This window comes from Puma concolor, chromosome B4 (genome assembly GCF_028749965.1).
Source record: "Puma concolor isolate L17-30 chromosome B4, mPumCon1.1.hap2, whole genome shotgun sequence".
In the NCBI taxonomy this organism is placed as follows: domain Eukaryota; kingdom Metazoa; phylum Chordata; class Mammalia; order Carnivora; family Felidae; genus Puma; species Puma concolor.
Window position 1 is genome coordinate 35,790,431 of NC_141673.1, and position 9,240 is coordinate 35,799,670.

The following is a 9,240-nucleotide window of genomic DNA, read 5'->3' on the forward strand; positions in this document are numbered from 1 at the left end:
ATGGAAATATAGAATTTCTCATAATATATTCTTTTGAAGTGTCGCTATTTAACTTACCCAAGTCTACCACCATTTCAACTAGTTTTGGTTTAAACTATCAACATTCACAAAGAATGTTGTTTCCATGATAGAAGCAAGAGTGTCATCACATTACAGTCAAAGAATGGATGTCTCATTTAAAAAAGAAAAGGAGAAAATTAGGTTTCCCAAAAATATGTGATAAAAAAGAAAGTATGGCATTTTTATTCATATAATTTACAAATTAATTTCAAATAAATCATTTGTTCTAGGATTCTCACCCAAAAATATGTGATATTTATCTTATTACCACAGTTGCCCTATTGGTAAAATGGGTTCTACTAGCTCTAGGTGAACACCCTACATTGTCTCTGGCTTGGTGTCTGGGATTTTATTATTTATATTAATATTTAATTTCTGCTATTGTTAATTTCATACCAAACACATATATAAGACTTCCATGTAAGGCCCAGAACCTATTGACACTCCAACAGCAAACTTGCTTGGATTTCAGAGCTTATGAAATCCAGTGAATAAGTGAGCAATTAATTATTACCAATTCGTGACAAATTGGAACAGTAAAAACAATTCTAAGCATGAAGTGGTGTATGAAACCATTATAGTAAAGCAAAACTCAAATCTGATACTATCTGTTGGGGAAGTTGAGACATTGAGAGAGAGGGAAAGAGTGTTTTATGTATAAGAGAGACAGTTAATTGAAATTGAAGAGATTAAAGCATAAGGCACATAAACTTTCCACAAACAATGAGTTTCCAGCAATGCTAAGATTGTATAAAAAGTTTCTTGGCATGATGCAAGGACACTTACGATTTTAGAAGTCACAGCAGGAAAAACTATTAGCAGTATAAATGAACACATAGAGTCCAGTTAAGCATTTCAAGACATATGCACAAGGCAGCTTTTTAGTTAGAAGATAAAGTAAGATTCAGGACTTTAAAAATTGGCTTTTAAACTTACAGGTAAAAGGCAAATACAAAATAAAATAGAGCTTAAGGATTCTTTTTTCTTCTTTCATACCTGAATTTAATGACTGTGAAAATATATACATTAACTCTTTATGATGAAATTACATTATTTGGGAAAAGTTATAGTACCTTGATATATATAAGTATATTGTTTACATACATAATTGTTTATCATTGTTTAAAAACAGAATTTTGCTTCTCTTGTTTATAACTTATTTACTCATTGTCAGCGTAAGAAAATCCCCTGGGACATGTGAACGAATTTCATAGAGTACTCTAGGCTTTAAAGTTACCCCTGTTTTTTTTTTTCTTCTCCTGTATTTTTCTTTCTGAATCAGTTAGTGTTTTTGAGATTCCTATCTAGTAGGAACTCATTAATTTGTTATTTCCCTTATTTGTTGCCATATGCAGAGGTCTCCTGGGGTCATATAAATTATTTCAAAAACACATGTAGAAATTTTTCTATTGTTATTGGGTGCCCAGTGCCTCCAGATCCTACCTTAGTCTATGTAATTTACATCTATTATTTATGTAATACAATCATGTGTTTCTCCTCTTAGAAGAAAATTGCAATGTCCTCAAATGTGGCCTCATTCGAATAGCTCTGGATATTCAAGTGTCCCGTGAATGAAACTTAGGAAAATATAAATTGACTGCTTCCCATTGAATATTATAGACTCAGCATTTTAAGTTCAAATTTAAGTTCAACTGCTAAGTGTAACAGTTGGGAAAGATTCTGAAATCATTCAGCAATGAAAAAATATTCAGATCAATTATGAAACTGGTAATTTTTTTCTATGAATCTTCCTTTTTCATATGTCCCTATTACTTAAAATGTTCTACAGTTTATGGGACACCTGGGTGGCTCACTGGGTTGAGCGTCTGACTTCAGCTCAGGTCATAATCTCATACTCCGTGAGTTGGAGCCCCACATCAGGCTCTGTGCTGACAGCTCAGAGCCTGAAGCCTGCTTCAGATTCTGTGTCTCCCTCTCTCTCTCTGCCCCTCCCCTGCTCATGCTCTGTCTCTCTCTGTCTCAAAATAAAATTAAAAAAAAAAAAAAAAAAACATTTAAAAAATATGCTAGTTTACTCAGATTTTATGAATAGTGAAATGTTTCTGTTCAAATTCACCTATATCCTTTTACAATACAAAAAAAAATAACAACAACAAACACACCATGAGAAATAATAAAAGTAAAACGCTGACATATACTAATGTTATATTGAAGGCTGGAAACCAGCGTATGAGTCTGTATACATTATGTCACATTCTACTTGAGAAAGCATTAGGTAAAGGAGAAAGTGGAGTAGCAGAGGGGTTTATACCTGGGAATTCAGAGTTAACCTGCTGTTTTTTTTTTTTTTTTAATTTTTTTTTTTTTTTTTTTTTTTTTAAATTTTTTTTTTCCAACGTTTATTCATTTTTGGGACAGAGAGAGACAGAGCATGAATGGGGGAGGGGCAGAGAGAGAGGGAGACACAGAATCAGAAACAGGCTCCAGGCTCTGAGCCATCAGCCCAGAGCCTGACGCGGGGCTCGAACTCCCAGACCGCGAGATCGTGACCTGGTTGAAGTCGGACGCTTAACCGACTGCGCCACCCAGGCGCCCCAATTTTTTTTTTTTTTAATTTTTTAATGTTTATTTCTGAGACAGAGAGAGACAGAGCATGGATGGGGGAGGGGCTGAGAGAGAGGGACAATAGAATCCGAAGCAGACTCCAGGCTCCGAGCTGGCAGCACAAAGCCTGATGCGGGGCTCAAACTCACAAACCGTGAGATCATGACCCGAGCCGAAGTCGGCCACTCAACCGACTGAGCCACCCAGGTGCTCCATTAACCTGCTGTTTTGAAAATATCCAAAGTTCATGAGAATTGGCATCCTTGTGTACTGGCTTTAATTCCATTATATCCAAAGTGCCACAGCCATGAAACATAAAGTAAGAATTAGCTATAGGGTGCCTCAATGGCTCAGTCGGTTAAGCGTCTGACTTCTGCTCAGGTCATGATCTCACGGTCTGTGGGCTCGAGCTCTGAGTTGAGCTCTGTGCTGACAGCTCAGAGACTGACGCCTGCTTTGGATTCTTTATTGCTCTCTCTTTGTCCCTCCCCTGCTTATGCTCTGTCTCTCTCTGTCTCTCAACAATACATAAATAAATGTAAAGCAATTTTTTTTAAAGAATTAGCTATATACTTTACCAAAACATGAATTTATTTATTGATATCCCTAGATTGTCTACAATGAGGTTTACCTTATATAGAAGCCCTTATTTGCTTAGTGAATGCGTCTTCTTCAGAAAGCAAGTTCATCTACTTATCACTCAGCTGACTGTGTTTTTCCTTGATAGTTCCACAGATACTTGGAAACATGTTTGTTTGTTTATGTTTATTTATTTTGAGAGAGAGAGCATGAACAGGAGAGAGGCAGAGAGGGAGAGAGACAGAGAGAGAGAAAGAGAAAATCCCAAGTAGGCTTGGTGCTGACGTGGGTCTCGCTCTCATGAACTGTGAGATCATAACCCAAGCCGAAATCAAGAGTCAGATGATCTATGAACTGAGCCACCCAGGTGCCCCACATTTTTAAATATTACATATAAATACATTTGTATATATTCATATTATAAAATCAGTTACTACCTTTAGTCCTCAAATGTACTCTTTAGTAAATCTTTTTTTGTAAGCCATTTGTTAGTGGAAACTTTCTGCATTTTTTAATTTCATCTTTATCTTTTGTTTGGAAAATTTGAAAAAAACAAAAGAGAAAAATATTTGTGATACCCACACACTGGAAATATGATTAATATTTTAATGTATTTACTTCAGGTATTTTCCTTGATACAAATATTACGGGATTAAAGTGATAGGAAAAATCACTTTTTTATTCTGCTTTTGGTGGTACTGGAGTGGCGGGGAAAGAGGTTGGTGGATCATATATATGGGGTTTAGGGTTGAGACATGGCTACAATTTGGGAGCTGTGAAGTCTTATGCAAGTTACTTAACCTTGCAAAGTCTCTGTCTTCTTGCTTGTAATTTTTTGAGGATAAAATGTAATATGTATATTACATATACAATATCATATATGTTAATACTATATATGTAAAGTTGTTAGCACAATACTCTATGAAAATATGATAGCTTTTACTACTGGAATTTTCTCTAATATTATATCTTAATAATTCTATGTCATTAAGTATACTTTGAAAACATTCATAAAACCTACAGAATATGGGCGCCTGGGTGGCGCAGTCGGTTAAGCGTCCGACTTCAGCCAGGTCACGATCTCGCGGTCCGTGAGTTCGAGCCCCGCGTCGGGCTCTGGGCTGATGGCTCAGAGCCTGGAGCCTGTTTCCGATTCTGTATCTCCCTCTCTCTCTGCCCCTCCCCCGTCCATGCTCTGTCTCTCTCTGTCCCAAAAATAAATAAACATTGAAAAGAAAAAATTTAAAAAAAAAAAAAAAAAAAAAACCTACAGAATAATTTATCAACTGGTTGAAGATACTTTATTAAACTCTGATATTCTCTTTTATAGAATTTGAATTATATTTATTTTATCATTATTTTAAACAATTTTAGCATTGATAGACTTGCATTCATCTTTATTACCTCAGGATAAATTGCTAAGAGTTGTATCTGCTCAATTGTTTTGTTCCACTTTTTTATTGGTCAGTTTGGTTTCAGAGTTACATTCCTTTAAGTACTATAGCTTTTAGAATGTCTTAAAAATATATATTCGGGGCACCTGGGTGGCTGAGTTGTTTAAGCGCCGACTTCGGGTCAGGTCATGATCTCGCCGTTTGTGGATTCTGCCCGCGATGGGCTCTGTGCGGACAGTTCAGAGCCTGGAGCCTGCTTCAGATTCTGTCCCCTTCTCTCTCTACCTCTCCCTCGCTTGTGCTCTCTCTTTGTCTCTCAAAAATAAATAAATGTAAAAAAAAAGTTTTTTTAGTATATATTCATCAGGCCATATTCCCTATCCTTATTCTTATTTTACAGATGTTTCCAGGAAATCTCCCATGAGATTATGGGATGTTCATCTTCTAGTATGTTCTAAAAATTATTGTGTGTTCTGTATGTAATCATTCTGATTTCTAATTGTCTTTAGTTATATTTTCTTAGTTTGCTCTTTTTCATTACTTTTACAACTCAATTTGTTGAAAGCATATTATGTATTTGATAAGCAGGAAGCAATATGCTATACATCTTATATGCTATTTTCATAGTTTTTATACAGACATTTTGCTAGACTGCACTTATGTCTAGGAAGTTTGTTGATGCTTTTGAGTTGATTATAGACCAATTAAACTTTTTAAATTTCGAATAGTGAATAATGTGAAATAAAATTTCACAGCATATGTTCTATAAAAACAATAAAATTAAAAATTAATGAGGGGCACCTGGGTGGCTCAATCAGTTAAGCGTCCAACTTCAGCTCAGGTCATGATCTTATGGTTTGTGAGTGTAAGCCCCAGGTTGGCCTCTGTGCTGACAGCTCAGAGCCTGGAGCCTGCTTCAGTTTCTGTGTCTCCCTCTCTCCACCCCTCCCCTGCTTGTTCTCTCTCTCTCTCTCTCTCTCTCTCTCTCTGTAAAAAATAAATAAACTTTAATTTTTTTAAAAAAACTGATGACAGTAGGAGTACCTGGGTGGCTCAGTTGGTTGAGCGCCCCACTTTGACTCAGGTCATGATTGCGTCCGTAGGTTTGAGCCCCGCATCGGGCTTTGTGCTGGCAGTTTAGAGCCTGGAGACTGCTTTAATTCTGTGTCTCCCTCTCTCTCTGCCCTGCCCCGGCTCACACTCTGTCTCTCTCCCTGTCTCTCAAAAAAATAAAATAAAATGTAAAAAAATTAAAAAGTTGATGACAATATTATATTTAGAAAATAAATATTCAGGTGTTGTAAAAATACATTTATATATAGCCCATGAGTTGAAAATATCACAAGGGAAATTAGAAGATATTCCAAGATGTAAAAATGGAAATATTGATATCTGTGTACTACTAATAAAGCTATAGAGGAAAAGTTATAGATTTAAATGCTTATATTGTTGAAAAAAACAAGGATTTAAGTCAGTGATCTAAACTTCTACCTTAGAAGCTACTAATAGGAGTAATTTAAACCCAAAGTATATATGGCTCAATAATATAAAAAGAAACCAACCAACAAAGATGGGCAAGATACTTGAGTTTTAAAATCCATTCAGTTCAAAATACCTTTTAATGTTCTTTTGATTTTTTTTTAACCCCTGGACTATTTAAAAGTGTATTATTAAGCTGCAGGAGTGGTGCATAGGGTAAATTTATCTTTCAGTTTTGACTAGGATAGCACTATGCTTATCCCTGGGGGGATTTGGGAGTCTGGTACTGGCTTGTGGCTTAAGATAAGGCTGAGATGGGCTCCAAATAATCCGTAATATGCTGTTTAAACTTTGAAATGCCCCTGGTGACACCCTTGGCAAGTTTGTTTACTTTATTTAAAGATGTGTCGATTGATGTCTTACAAGTTATTTTATTGGTTTGCTGATTGGCTTGGCTACTTGACCGGTAAGTAGATTTGCCAGATAAAATACAGGATATCCATAAGTTATTTGGCACCACCTTATATTTTTAAAAAGTCATTGTTTTTCTGGAAGTGGAATTTTACATGGATCTTATATTTTGTTTGCTAATCTGGGCAACCCTATCAGTAGGGCATCAAAGACTCTACTTGAAATATTTGCCTAAATTCTCTTGAAACAAAAATTCCTCACACATATCTTAAATGTTGGTAATCTAGATTCAAAGTGCTCGCTTTGAGACCAGTGACACCAGGGAAGTAATAATGAAAGTTCCTTGAATCTCAGGACTTGCCTGTATTTTCTTGAATTATATGTACTTTACATTTATTAAAGCTTTATATAAATATGCCCTGTTGAGTCTTGAGAATTCTTTCAGCTATTCCAACCTGTGAACTTCTTTTAAATATTTGAATATTATGTTATATAAATATATAATATTTATATATGTTACAAGTTTTATATACTCTGTTTTATTATTTATATAATTATATAGCCTAATTTTACATATAATTGTATATTATGTATTAGTCTATATTTTAGTTATATATAAATAATTTCTAATATACATACATATATATATATATAGAGAGAGAGAATATTAGCGGAGTCAATTTGGAGGAGCTCTCACTGGCCAAAGATGCATAAATGAATACATGAAGAAATTGGAAAGCACTTTCTTAGAACAGAATGTTTCCTAATAAATATAGAAGGGCAATGTGGTTAGTCATTGTTAGATGCTAACAGTAATTGATAAAAGTTTGGTGAGAAGCAAAGATATTTATATAGTCATAAAATGTATCCAAAGAAATTAGTTATTAATTCCTAAGGAACACATAGTATCTCCTCAGAGAAGAAATTTGGTAGACTTTACCTTAAACAGATGATCAAAACCAACCGTTCTCTGTAATGAGACAGTTATTGATCATGTGCCTCCTAATTTGACCTAAGATAGCTACATTACTTAAGCTGTACTCCTGACAAAGAACCCGAATTAAGGACAGTCTACAAAATAGTGGGCCTATACTCTTTAAAAACATTAAAGGTAAGGAAGACAAAAAAAAAAAAAAAAAAAAAAAGAGATGAAGTTTTCCAAATTAAAGGAGACTAAAATATCATAAAACTAAGTAAAATGCATGAAACTGGATTTGATCTAAAACCTGGTGAAAAAAATGTTGTAGAACATTTGACAAAATTTGAATATGGATTGCAGGTTTTAAATATTGTACCATAGTTAAATTTCCAAATAAGATGGTTAAACATGTTAAAATACTTCTGCAAGAGAAAGGCTTTGTTTTGGAAGTACCTTCTGAAGTATTTAGGGGTAAAAGCATATGACAGTTTCAGTTTACTTTCAAGTATTTAAAAAATATTTTATCTATTTCTATATATAAATGATAGATACAGATACCTATATCTGTATTGTTTTCTCTTTATATATCTACCCATATATATATTGGATATCTATCTCTCTATCATCTTTCTATCTATCTATCTATCTATCTATCTATCTATCTATCTATCTATCTATCTATGTATCATTGTCTAGAGTGAGAGAGAGAGAGAGGAAGAGCCAAATGTAAATAACTGGTAAATCTGAATAAAGGGTATATGAGTTTGTTTATCATTTTTGTACCTTTTATTTAAGTCCGAAATTAAAGTAAAAATCAACATTAGCAATTATCTATAATTTGGTATTTTTAACAAAAAAAAAAAAACACTATCTTAAACTTAAATCAGGAAGGATTTAAGTTATATCAATTCTGTTTCTTATTCCTTTATTGAAATTAGAAATGATACTACAGTTTCAATTAGAAGCTTCATGTTAATATGAGTTTAGTTACACAGAAGTTGGTCACCTCAGACATAACTTTGATTTAATATTGTTTTAATTTTATTATCTACTACAAATTTTACAAAAGTTAGTGTAATTTTTTTAAAAGAACCCATTTCCTAAAACATGAGCTATTATGCCACTTATGAAAGGAAACAAAAGAAAGAAATTAGTAAATGCTAATTTAGACAAGTGAGGAATGTCAATTTACTTTAAAACAATAGTAATTCCTCAGCTTCTAAATTGTTAACACTCATGGACTTTGCTTCCTGGGGTTTCATATTCAATGATCTCCCAATATACTTCTCAAAAGAGACACGAATCTGAGGAAATTGTTTTCATAATTAATCATAAATTATACTTGCTACTCTAAAGGCAATGATCTGTAAAAATTTAATTAAGAAATGAATAGTGTCAAGTCTCAATTCTGATTCAATGGCTCTTTGATTTGTTCTATTGTATTTATTTAAATAAATATCTTGGCAATAAAATGGAAAAATATCATAGTGGCTGCCTCAGAGATTTAATTCTTATTCAGCTCAGAACTACTTATTTAGAATTTGGTAATGTTATGTAATTATCAAGATCCCACATAACTAAATCCAAGCCTTACCAACTTCTCAGTATGGAAAAGTGATTATCATATCATGCAAGAAAACAGATCATTCCCACTTGACTGGTTTTTTAAAGTCCAGGACTATGTCTCATATTTAGTTTTTTTCTGATAAACTTAGCACAGAGTCCCACTCATAGTAGTACATTTTTAATGAATTAATAGATACATTTTAATGAATTAATTAACTATGAGTACAAGGTTGAAACAATGATCTTCATCCCAAGATACTTATTTGA